This window comes from Rhinatrema bivittatum, chromosome 1, assembly GCF_901001135.1.
Source record: "Rhinatrema bivittatum chromosome 1, aRhiBiv1.1, whole genome shotgun sequence".
Classification (NCBI taxonomy): domain Eukaryota; kingdom Metazoa; phylum Chordata; class Amphibia; order Gymnophiona; family Rhinatrematidae; genus Rhinatrema; species Rhinatrema bivittatum.
The window spans coordinates 186,108,014-186,121,101 of record NC_042615.1 but is presented as its reverse complement, the minus strand read 5'-3'; positions in this window follow the sequence as shown (position 1 = coordinate 186,121,101).

The following is a 13,088-nucleotide window of genomic DNA, read 5'->3' as shown; positions in this document are numbered from 1 at the left end:
AGGAGTTTCCTGGCATACCCCGCTCTGCGGGCCACTACCAGGGATATCATCATTGAGCAGCCTTTCTACTCTGGACTGTTTCTTCTCTCATGGGTATGCCCCCGATTCTAGTATAATAAAGTCTCTTACATCTATGTCCATCTCGTAGTGAGTCCCCACAGGGCTCCTCCCTGTGGGTGGAGTCAGCTCTCATGGAGTCAGCTCTCACTATGATCCAGGGTTTACAACTACACCAGATTATAACAGGAAGGAAGAGGAAAAGTATTATGAACAAGAGCCCTGCACTTCCACAGGGCTATCTCATACCCATGTGGGCCCTCCAGTCACAGTAGTTGAAAGTGCACCCATGCCCCTCCTTGTCTCTGCAGTCTTGTGCTCCAAAGAAATGAAACTCTTGATTCAGTAGTTGTGAGCCTTGACTAACATCAACATTTCCATGGTGAGTGAGCTTCAGGAGCTCAGGGAAATCACTGCTGCCCTCACCAGGGAGATGCAAACATAAGAAGTGCAATACAACTCTATACATTGATCTTGGAGCAGGATATGTATTGTGCTGATAGTGGACCCTTGGCCCGAGGTGAGGTTGGAGCTACCCTCAGGGCAAGCCCCATGGGTCTCCACCGTCGGGAGGTGGAGCAGGCTAGGAGGTGGAGGCTGGCTGGAGCTTCGCCAATACCAGCCCATGTTCCCCTTAGGTTGAGCTCTCGGGTGCTGGGGTCGGCTGGACTTAGGCGGGCCTCCAAGAGACGACTCCCAGTCGATGTAGACAAGGGTACACCAGGAACCAGCAGTGGTGTGGGAAGGCTGGGGACGGTCCAGACAAGGCAGGGTTCCAAAGACCTAGACGCCAACAGGAACAAAGGGAGACAGGGGGCGTCTAGGTAAAAGTAGGCCGAAGCCTGAGAAACCAGGTCTGTAGAAGACAAACAGAATCCAAGGCAAGCTGGAGTCAGAGCAGGTGGCAGGAAGGCACAGTACCAGGAACAGAGCAGAGGTCAGAGCCGGAGAATCAGTCCAAATATAGACCAGGCAATGCAGGGATCAATACCAGAGAATCAGTCCAAGCGTAGTCCAGCAATGCAGGGGTCAATACCAGAGAATCATTCCAAGTGTAGTCTAGGCAATACAGGGGTCAATACCAGAGAATCAGTCCAAGCATAGTCCAAGCAATGCAGGGGTCAATATCAGAGAATCAGTCCGAGGAACGAGGAGTAGACAAGGAGACACACAGGGGCAGGAACCAGGAACAAGCAATGAGTACACAAACAATCGTGGAGACCTGTTGCCAAGGAAGGGAACAAGTGGCTGGGTCCTGCCTTTTATGCAGAGACCCAGTGATGTCACCATCCGGGGCCGCGGGCCACTTTCCCGCCATGTCCCCTTTAAAAGAGCGCACGTTGCATGCACTTAAGCCGGAGCCTGGATGAAGCAGGGTGGCGACATCACTACGCAGCCCACGCAGGGAGGCCCGCCGGGCACCAGGAGGAACCGCGCCGGAGTCCGAAGTGGAGAGGTGGCTGCAGGTGCTCGGGGACAGAGGTGGCTGCCCACCGCCGCGAGCGAAGGTGAACTGGAGCTGGCAGCTGGACTCCGGGAGTGAGTAGGCACGAGCATGGGCCTAGCACGGCCGGGACACGTACCAATATGGTGCTGTCCTTGGAGTGTTCAGGCCAGTAGCTCTAAGAGATTGAGGTGAGAACTGGGGGTTTTGCTGTTGTGTGATTATTGTTGGGTCTCATTTTTTGGAAGACTGTTGTAGGGAGTTAGATTGGGGGATGGATCGGGGGATTTATTGGGAGTGTAGCAGTTTTAAAGTTTTGCACTTTGTTTTTAATATTTTAAACATTTTTCTTTACATTTTATCATATGTTGGCCCTTTATTTGGATGCATTTATATGACATAACACACATGTATAACATCTCTGAATTTTTAACACACTCTTCATATATAGAAACATATAGAAATATGATGACAGAAAAATACTTTATCGCCCCTCCAGTCTGCCCATCCATCCATTTAGTTTAGCATTATAATTCTCATCACTTCATTATATATTCCCTGTATTTATCTCATGCTTTCTTGAATTCAGATACTGCTTTTGTCTCCAGCACTTCTACTGGGAGGCTGTTTCACGCATCTACCACCCTCTCTGAAAAGAAATATTTCCTAAGATTACTCCTGAATCTACCCTCTTTCAGCCTCATCACATGATCCCTCATTCTAAAGCCTCCTTTCCATTGAAAAAGGCTCACCTCCTGTGCATGGAAACCTTTGAGATATTTGAATGTCTCTATCATATCTCCCCTTTCCTCTAGGGTATACATGTTTAGATCTTTAAGTCTATTCCAAAATCATACACAGTATTCCAAGTGAGGGACCTATACAGGAGAATATCACTTCCCTTTTTCTCTCCCTATGCAGCCAAGAATTTTTCTGGCTTTTCCACCTGTTTGGCCACTTTAACATCATTAGATACAATTACTGCTAGATTCTGCTCTTCTTTTGTGCTTAGAAGAATTTCACCTACAATGAAGGAAGGAGAGAGAGAGAGGGAGAGAGAGAGAGAGACTAAGTATAATGCCCTCGCCCTAGATAGGTATTTGTATCCCTATGGGAGGCCCACCTAGTAACTCGAGGTGAGGTTTAGGTATTAGTGTAGGGGGTTAGGGGCCACTTTGACATTCAACGTGAGACGTACGAACAGAATAGTGCTCTCTTATGAAGATTTGATGACCTACGGAGAGAGGAAACTCACCCAAAGATGAGATTTATGCAATGTTCTCTCCACCTAGCTTGATGTTTCCTTCTTTCATTATACCTGGAGAAAGCATTGTCACCTCGCCTTTCTTCTTTAGCTACTGTATCTTTTCTTCCATTCATGCTTTGGCCATCCATGAAACTATATTAGGCATAAAGTAGCACATGGAAAGCAAAGCACATTCTCTTAAAGTTGGCATCTTAATTCAATCCACATATAGCAAACATTCAGCACATTGTGTCACCCTAAAGAAGAACCAAATAGTTGAAATGGCCCAAAAGATTGGTAAGCTAAAAAACATAATATAATGACTGCCGAGTCACTTTATGCTATAATTGTGTCCAAAATAATATAGGAAGCATGTAGTCCTTGGCATGGCAACATAAAAAAATCAAAATCAAATTTAAAAAAACCTACCATTTACTCCCAGCAACTATACAAGCTCTCTAATGTACACATGCTAAATATAAGCAGAGTTCATATACAAATCCCAGTTATTTCCAAGAATTACTGGCAATCCCCAACAGGGTCAGGGCCAAGATTGGCTGTTGATGTCAGAGATCACAAAAGATGTTCCCAGATTAGAACAAACTCCTTTATCCAGCCTACAAGTGCGACACACATGTAATTTAACAGGACACAGCTGAAATGCTAAGAGAAATCAGCTGAAATGCTAAGAGAAATCAGGGAAGCTAACCAGTTTGGCAGTGCAATAATAATGGGAGATTTCAATTACCCCAATATTGACTGGGTACCTGTAACATCAGGACTTGCTAGAGACATAAAGTTCCTGGATGTAATAAATGACTGCTACATGGAGCAACTGGTTCAGGAACCAACAAGAGAGGGAGCTATTTTAGATTTAATTCTTAGTGGAACGTAGGATTTGGTGAGAAAGGTAACCGTGGTGGGGCCACTTGGCAACAGTGATCATAACATGATTAAATTTAAACTAATAACTGGAAGGGGGACAATAAGTAAATCTACAGCTCTAACACTAAACTTTCAAAAGGGAAACTTTGATAAAATGAAGAAAATAGTTAGAAAAAAATTGAAAGGTGCAGCTGCAAAGGTTAAAAGTGTTCAACAGGCATGGACATTGTTTAAAAATACAATCCTAGAGGCGCAGGTCATATGTATTCCACTCATTAAGAAAGGTGGAAGGAAGGCAAAACGATTACCATCATGGTTAAAAGGCGAGGTAAAAGAGGCAATTTTAGCCAAAAAAAATCCTTCAAAAATTGGAAGAAGGATCCATCTGAAGAAAATAGGATAAAACATAAGCATTGTCAAGTTAAGTGTAAAGCATTGATAAGACAGGCTAAGAGAGAATTTGAAATGAAGTTGGCCATAGAGGCAAAACTCATAATAAAAACTTTTTAAAATATATCCGAAGCAAGAAACCTGTGAGGGAGTCGGTTGGACCATTAGATGACCGAGGGGTTAAAGAGGCTCTTGGGGAAGATAAGGCCATTGCAGAAAGACTAAATGAATTCTTTGCTTCTGTGTTTACTAATGAGGATGTTGGGGAGATACCAGTTCCGGAGATGGTTTTCAGGGGTGATGAGTCAAACGAACTAAACCAAATCACTGTGAACCTGGAAGATGTAGTAGGCCAGATTGACAAACTAAAGAGTAGCAAATCACCTGGACTGGATGGTATGCATCCTAGGTTTCTGAAGGAACTAAATAATGAAATTTCTGATCTATTAGTTAAAATTTGTAACCTATCATTAAAATCATCCATTGTACCTGAAGACTGGAGGGTGGCCAGTGTAACCCCAATATTTAAAAAGGGCACCAGGGGCGATCCGGGGAACTATAGACCAGTGAACCTGATTTCAGTGCCATGAAAAATAGTGGAAACTATTCTCAAGATCAAAATCGTGGAGCATATAGAAAGACATGGTTTAATGGAACACAGTCAACATGGATTTACCCAAGGGAAGTCTTGTCTAACAAATCTGCTTCATTTTTTTGAAGGAGTTAATAAACATGTGGATAAAGGTGAACTGGTAGATGTAGTGTATTTGGATTTTCAGAAGGCGTCTGACAAAGTCCCTCATGAAAGGCTTCTAAGAAAACTAAAAAGTCATGGGATAGGAGGTAATGTCCTTTCATGGATTACAAACTGGTTAAAAGACAGGGAACACAGAGTAGGATTAAATGGTCAATTTTCTCAGTGGAAAAGGGTAACAGTGGAGTGCCTCAGGGATCTGTACTTGGACCGGTGCTTTTCAATATATATATAAATAATCTAGAAAGGAATACGAGTGAGGTTATCAAATTTGCAGATGATATAAAATTCTTCAGAGTAGTTAAATCACAAGCGGATTGTAATACATTATAGGATGACCTTGCAAGACTGGAAGATTGGGCATCCAAATGGCAGATGAAATTTAATGTGGACAAGTGCAAGGTGTTGCATATAGGGAAAAATAACCCTTGCTGTAGTTACATGATGTTAGGCTCCATATTAGGAGCTACCACCCAGGAAAAAGATCTAGGCATCATAGTGGATAATACTTTAAAATCGTTGGCTCAGTGTGCTGCTGCAGTCAAAAAAGCAAACAGAATGTTAAGAATTATAAGGAAGGGAATGGTTAATAAAATGGAAAATGTCATAATGCCTCTATATTGCTCAATGGTGAGACCATACCTTGAATACTGTGTACAATTCTGGTCGCCGCATCTCAAAAAAGATATAGTTGCGATGGAGAAGGTACAGAGAAGGGCAACCAAAAAGATAAAGGGGATGGAACAGCTGAGCTTTGAGGAAAGACTGAAGAGGTTGAATATACATGAGGTAGATTTGCATATATCAGAGACCCAGTGATGCAAATCTACTTAATGCATATTCATGGCAAAATCCTGATAACCTGACTGTGCCTCCAGGAGTGGATTGGGAAATACTGCCCTAAATGAAACTAGACAGCACCTGTATTCATCAATCTGCTGCTGCTGAAAATCCGGTATAAGCAAATATGTCCAATTTACCCGGCTAAGTACATTTCTAGCCAGATAACTTCCACCCAAGGCTTTGAATATTGACATTAGACATACCTGGCATCAACAAAGAAGCTGTAAGTACTGATGCACTTGCCACTTGAAAATCCTTGTATTCATCTCACACATACATCCACTGACTGACCGCACACATTTTAACTTATAAAGCTTATAAAAAGTTGCACAAAAGGTCATTTATGCACTCATAGGTGGTAATTTTCAAAGGGATTTGCATGCTTAAAACTGGTGTTTACAACTCTAAGCCGAGGCCACGGCCTAGCTCTACCCGGCTCCCGATTGTCCCACCGACGCCTTCGACAACTGCTGGACCGCCCCAGACGACAGCAGCGCCCACGCTTCAGGCCCTACTTACCTCTCTCCAGACATTCGGCATCTCGCGCCAGGCGTCTCACGCAGAAGGAGCGCGACTAAGGAGCCTGCCCCTTAGTGCGCTCCTTTGTGCTCCCTCTCACGATCCTCCCACTCCGACCCTCTACAGCCCTCCCTGTGGCCCGATGACACCACTTAATCCTGCCTACAGCACTATTTCCCTATCCCTATTTAAACTCCTAATTATTCACCCTTAACCTTAAATACTCCACCGCAGCATCCCTCCCCAAGCACCGCCCCCTCCACCTTTGACCAGCTATGCGCACTCATTCTATTCCCACCATCAAACACTACCCCCTCACACTGCGACCTCTTTCTCCCATAAAATCCATTGAACGCCACAGAAACCTCCTCCCTATTTTGACCACCCCGTTCACCCAAATACTTGGCCTCACAACCTTCACAATTCTCTTAATCAATGCACAATCCATCATCAAAAAAACTGCCCTCATCAATGATGTACTGCTAGATGATAGCTCCGACATTCTAGCCATCTCAGAAACTTGGCTAAAGGAAACAGACGCCATCCTACTTAACCAACTCCCAGTAGAAAACTATGACATTTTCTCTATCCCCAGACCTAAAAAAAGAGGCGGTGGCCTACTCCTGGCATCCAAGAAGACCTTCAAACTTACTCTGAAACCTATTCCCCCCCCCCCGCCCACCTAGGTTTGAAATCAGCTACTTTCATGCACCCAACCTTCAAATCTGCCTAGTTTATGCCCCACCTGGACTCCTTGAAAATAACCTCTCCCCCCTGATTGAATACATATCCAAAAACATAAACATACATGTCCCAGCAATCATCCTTGGCAATTTCAACCTCCATGTTGACGCCACCCCTATCTCGTCTTCCTGTGACGCTCTGCTCACTGCCCTTGACGCTCTTGGCTTCATCCAAATTATCTCCCACCCCACCCACAAAGCAGGCCACACGCTCGACCTCATATTCACCAATTCCAAAATCCACACTAACCCCCCATCATGCACACCTATCCCCTGGTCTGACCACTATCGCATTGATGCAACCTGCACAGTGATCAACACCACCACTCCCACTCAAACCAAAAGAACCATATACCTTAGATGCAACCGCAAACAGGAAGATCTAATAACAGCCATTACCACTGACATCAACACCCTCGACCTAGCAGATGCAGACATAGCCCTCTCGTCATGGAATCACATCACAAGCACTATTGCCGCTAAGATCTGCCCTAGACAAGTGCGCAAAATCGATACCTCTAAAAAACACAAACAACCCTGGTACACTCCAGAGTTAAGAAATATGAAACACATTCTGAGAAAGCTAGAAAGAACTTGGCGGAAAGACTCCTCACCTGCCCAATTGAACAAGTTTAAAACTTATCTCCACACTTACCGAGCAGCAATCGATAAAACTAAAAGAGATTTCTACTCCCAACGAATCCATCACCTACAATTCAATTTGCAAGCACTATTCCAATTAGTTAGCAACCTAACGAAACCCTGCACTCCATCCTCTCCTGACACCGATGATCAGACCAAGTGTGAAAACCTAGCCTCCTTCTTCCACAAAAAAATAGACAATATTATGGCACAATTCCCATCTTCACACACACACACATTGACACCCTCCAATTCCAATCTACTGCCAAACTCTCCACATTTAAAACCACCTCATCCCTAGAAATTGCTTCCATATTAAGACAAATCAGACCCTCTACGCACCCCTCGGACACCATCCCCACGAAGAACCTCCTCTCTATCCCTGGGTGCATCGCTAAACCCATCTAGAACATCATAAACAGATCCATTGTCCTTGGCAGCATACCCAAAAGCCTCAAACATGCCATTGTAAAACCCATCTTAAAGAAACCCTCCCTGGACCCCTCTGATCTTGCCAACTTCTGCCCTATCTCAAATCTGCCACTGATAACAAAAATACTAGAGAAAGCAATCAATAGACAACTATCAGACAACATGGACGAACATAACATCCTCACTTCTTCGCAATACGGCTTTTGCAAATACCACAGCACAGAAACCTTGCTTTTATCACTCTCTGACCATATCCTAAAAAGCATGTGTGGATAGGACTAAAAAAATTTAAAAGTAATAAAAATAGTACTTACCATCAGAAGGAGTTCAATGGGAGAGAAGAGCTGACAGCTGATATACAGGACATGATGTAATTACTGCTAATAAAAACAAACAAACACAGTTTCTCAGAGAGTACAGCATAGTGCTGCACATCCGTGATGACTGAGGGCTGTAGAATAGAAGGAGGTTTGGTGGTCACTAAGGGCAAACACAGATCTAAAGAAAGACTGTCATGGTGTTTCTGGGGGCTGCTTTGATCCTGGAAAAGTGAGAGATAGGAAATAGTTAACTAACGTAGTTGTTCTGCCCTGGCGAGGCATGGAAATGTTTCTATTGCAGAAGGTAACATAGTAGATAGAACAGAGTAATCCGGTTGCTATGGAGAAAAGCAGCTGAAGTGCCGTTTTAAAACTTTGGTTCTGACTGAGCTTCCTCAGCAGGAGAAACAGTTACAATCAGAGGGGGAGGGTTGTGCTGTGTTTGAATTGACCCAGTAAGAAATAAAATTGTTGCCATTTAGACATAGACAGCTGTTTAGCTGTGGTGTTGAGGACACGGCAGGAAAGTGCACAGTTTTAAAACTAAATAGAATGAAAGACAGAGGGAAGTTTACCAGTTAAGTTACAGTAGAGATAACCTACATGTATTGATTTAATCCGGTTGCTAGAGTGATTATCAAAGTTCCCTAATGGTATCTAAGAATGACATCAAAATGACATCAATATAGCTTCCTTAGCTTCAGTAAAAAGTAAGTGGCAGTTAGAAAAAACATAGGGAGAACCTAAGCAGAACTCGTCAAGGTAGGAAGCGCTGCACAAGTGCTCCTCAGAAGGTTAATTCTAATCTGCTTAGATGAATATGAGAACTTAGAATTTGGCAAGTATTATAAGAATATGCAAGTGGGTAAGCAAATATAAAATAAAAAACTATTTTGGTAATTGTTGGTTGCCTTCATTTATAATAAGGCCCAGAAGTAGTTTATATAATTTAAAGAAATAGCTGTCCCGCGAGTAATTAATGACAGCAACTGAAATTTTCATTTGATAGTGAATTTATACACTGTTATTGAGAGAAATATAAAGAGAGTGCATTGACTGTTCATTTAAGAGAACTTATGCTTAAACCCTATAAGGGTATACAAAGACTTTGTCTTGACATATTGGAAAATATATAGTACAGATATAGATTGTACTATTAAAAAGAAGTCTGTCGCTAATAAACTAAAGCTCAAGATTCATTTGATGACTATGAAGAAAATAATGCACTCTTCCACCAGGATATGGGAAATTTCAACAAACACACTTTAAAATTCTACCCACAATATAATAGAGAGAAGAGAAACTTGCCTAGCTAGGGTAACTATAATTATCTTTTGTTTTAATTAGTCAGAGAACAGTAACAATTAGATACACCACGAACACTGAGGTAACACACAGACATAGTTGACGGAAGACCTGGACACGTATAGGGAGGTAGTCTCTCTCCTTGGTTTGTTATAGGTAGGAAGTAGGTACCAACAGTAGAAAGAAAAGAAAGAAGAAGAAGCAAGATTATTTAAAGCAAGGAAGAAGAATCAAACCTTTTTCATCGTACTCTAGCAACGCACACGAGTAAAGAAAAAGACAAAACAAAGATAAGAAGAATTAAAGCTAAGTGAATACATAAACACCTGACTAACAAAGACTGAACTGAAGGACTTGTTCCATGAAAAGAGTTTTTAAAGTAAAAGCAAGATATAAGTACAAGAAAACTTAATGTAAAATGTAATGATTATAAGTTATAGTTATCTGAGTTTCTTTAAGAGGTTAATGGTTATTTAATGTATTTGACGTATTGTTTGTTAAAAGAAAAAAAAACTAAACATTTAAGGTAAAAGATAATCAACTTTGGCTTTTATCCTTTTTATAATTTACCTCATTCCTCTCCTAATCGGCAGGAGTTTAACTGATCAGGTGATAGAGTGTACTTCACTCTATCCTTTATAAAATTACCTGATAAGGAAAGAGGATTTTCATATATACCTCTTTACTAATAACACCAAGGTTACCCACATCCTTCCCTCGGCCTGGGTAATATATTACATAAAAAAAAAAGGGAGGGTAACCCTTGTAAAGGCGGTTTACACATGGATAAAGGTCTTTCACACATCCTAATTCTCCTTGATATATCCCCCACGTTCAACACTGTAAACCACCACATACTCTTGCAACGCCTCACCGACATCGGCATCTCAGGCTCCACCTTTCAATGGTTCCTATCCTACCTCACTGATAGACAATTTAGTGTGCAAATTGGAAATTCCATCTCCAAACCCCTTTCCCTAGGCCAAGGAGTACCCCAAGGCTCATCCCTATCCTCTACACTCTTTAATATATACCTCCTCCCCCTCTGCCATCTACTTTTCAAACTAGGCTTTCCGCACTTTATTGATGCTGATGAAGTACAGATACTGATACCTGTAACAGACACAATACACAAACCCATCCATACCTGGAAATCCGCCCTCACCGCCATCAGCACCCTGCTATCTAACAATTTTCTCGCGCTCAACACTGCTAAAACAGAACTCATCCTTTTTTCACCTCCCAACATCAAACCTCCACTATCAGTGAACTCCACTCCCCCAATTAATATCTCCTTCCCCCATCACATACGCAGCCTCGGCGTTACACTCGACAATCATTTCAACTGCAGAAAATTCATCAGTACCACTCTTAAAGACTGCTACTTCAAATTACACACACTGAAAAAACCTAAACCCCTTTTACATCTCAACAATTTTCGTACTATACTCCAAGCCCTCATACTTTCAAAGATCGATTACTGTAATTCTATGCTTCTAGGCCTACCCAAAAGCACCTTACAACCTCTACAACTCCTACAAAATGCAGCAGCCCGTATCCTCACCAGCACCCACAAAAATGACCATATAACCCCTGTACTCAAACATCTGCATTGGCTGCCTGTCTCAGCTAGAATTACATACAAATCTCTCACCCTAGTACACAAATCCCTTCACAACCAAAACATGCACTGGTTCAAAGAGGATTTCACCTTTCAGACCAATAACAGACCCTCTAGAAATCAGTACCTAGCCACACTGCATACCCCTTCGCCCAAGCTCACTAAACTGCGCTCCACCAAAGAAAGAGCCTCTCCCTCGCAGGTCCCTCCCTTTGGAACAAGCTTCCTACCTCACTTCGCCAAGAAACCTGTCCTAAAATATTCAAGCAGAACCTTAAGACTTGGCTCTTCACACTTTCTTACACCTAAACGCCCGCTCTCCCTCCGCCTCCCTACCACCCCTCCCTTTTCCTCCTTTCTGCACCCTGCCCGGCCCTCCCCTACTACCCCCTTCAGCCTTTAACCCATCTCGTTGCATCCTCCTCTATCCATACTTTAACATCTTTGCCTTTTTAGCACCCCAAAGTTACAATTTGTCAGTCTAACCCCAGTAACCTATTATAATGCAATCTGTACATTTCCTGTATATAACATGTTTTACGGCTTCCTTGTAAATTTGTGATGTTAACTATATTCAAACCCTGGTCCCATCCCTCGCCCACCCCCCTCTCCTCCCTCCCCCCCTTCTCCCCCCGCCCTGGCCCCCTTATATACCGCTAGTGCTTTTGTTCCCCTAAGATCTCCTTACTCCTTACATTACTTGTTCATACAGTTTCTTGTTCCTTGTAAAGCCTGTTGCTAGTTTTGTTCTTTGTAAATCGACGAGATGTTCCCAACGTACGTCGGTATATAAATGCTGCTAAATAAAATAAATAAATAAATAAATTCACTTTATGCGTGTAAGTGAGCTTTTGAAAATTGCTACAATATATGTCATTGAATTATCAATAGGTTTTATATGCGTAAGTGCACTTTAAAGGGTGAATTTGAAATGCTTGTTCATGTTAAAAGGCCCATATATGTGTGCATATGGGCCGCACATGAGCAATGAATATTTTAAATGCCAAAAAGTATGTGCGTCAATGCAGGTGGGTGAGTAAACAATGAAGGGGTGGTGTTCGGGCATGTCAGGGATATTCTGGAGTGGGGGCCAAGAATTACATGCGAAAATCCGTATTTTAAATCCAACAGCTGCAGCACACGGCGCGCTAATAGCCCAGCATATTTACTTCTGCATAAAGCTCTGTTTGAGGTTAAATGACTGAGTGAGGGGTCTGGGTCAACACACAGACTGAAGAACCAGAGGGGTTTGGATGACCTCAAGATGGACTGGGTAAATTGCTGGGCTAATTGGGAAAACTGGGAATGGACTACATGCAAACGTTTCAAAATCTGCTTACCTGGGCACGTTAAAGCCGACAAAGTCCTAAGGAAGATATGAGAAATCCGATTGCTCAAGTAACTGCTTAAAACTAGGAGGACACATATGCGTGAAATGCAAATTTTAAATCATACACGAGCACCTGCATGCGCAATTAAAAATTCCAGCGTATTCGGGCTCATGTACCCATATGCTTGTTGTATGGGCGCCCACACACTCGTTTTAAAGTTACCATTCCTGTAAATAAGTGGGCTATTGAAACTTGCTCTGATATTATGTTAGATTTACACGTGTAACACCTTTGAAAATTAGCTCCAGGGCCTGTCAAAACATAGAGGGAACATTGCTGCATATAAGTTAATTTTCAACTTGATAATTAGGAAACTAATCAATTGGGATAAATGCAACATTGAACACTATAATATGACTAATATGAAGCTTCTGCATCACTAAAACATGACATCTGGAAGGAGTCGCTATAAATGCTGAAAAGGTTACTTTACTTTCGTCATAATATAGGCATCTCTTTGCAAAGGATGCCAAAAGTATTAGATAGCATGAAAGCA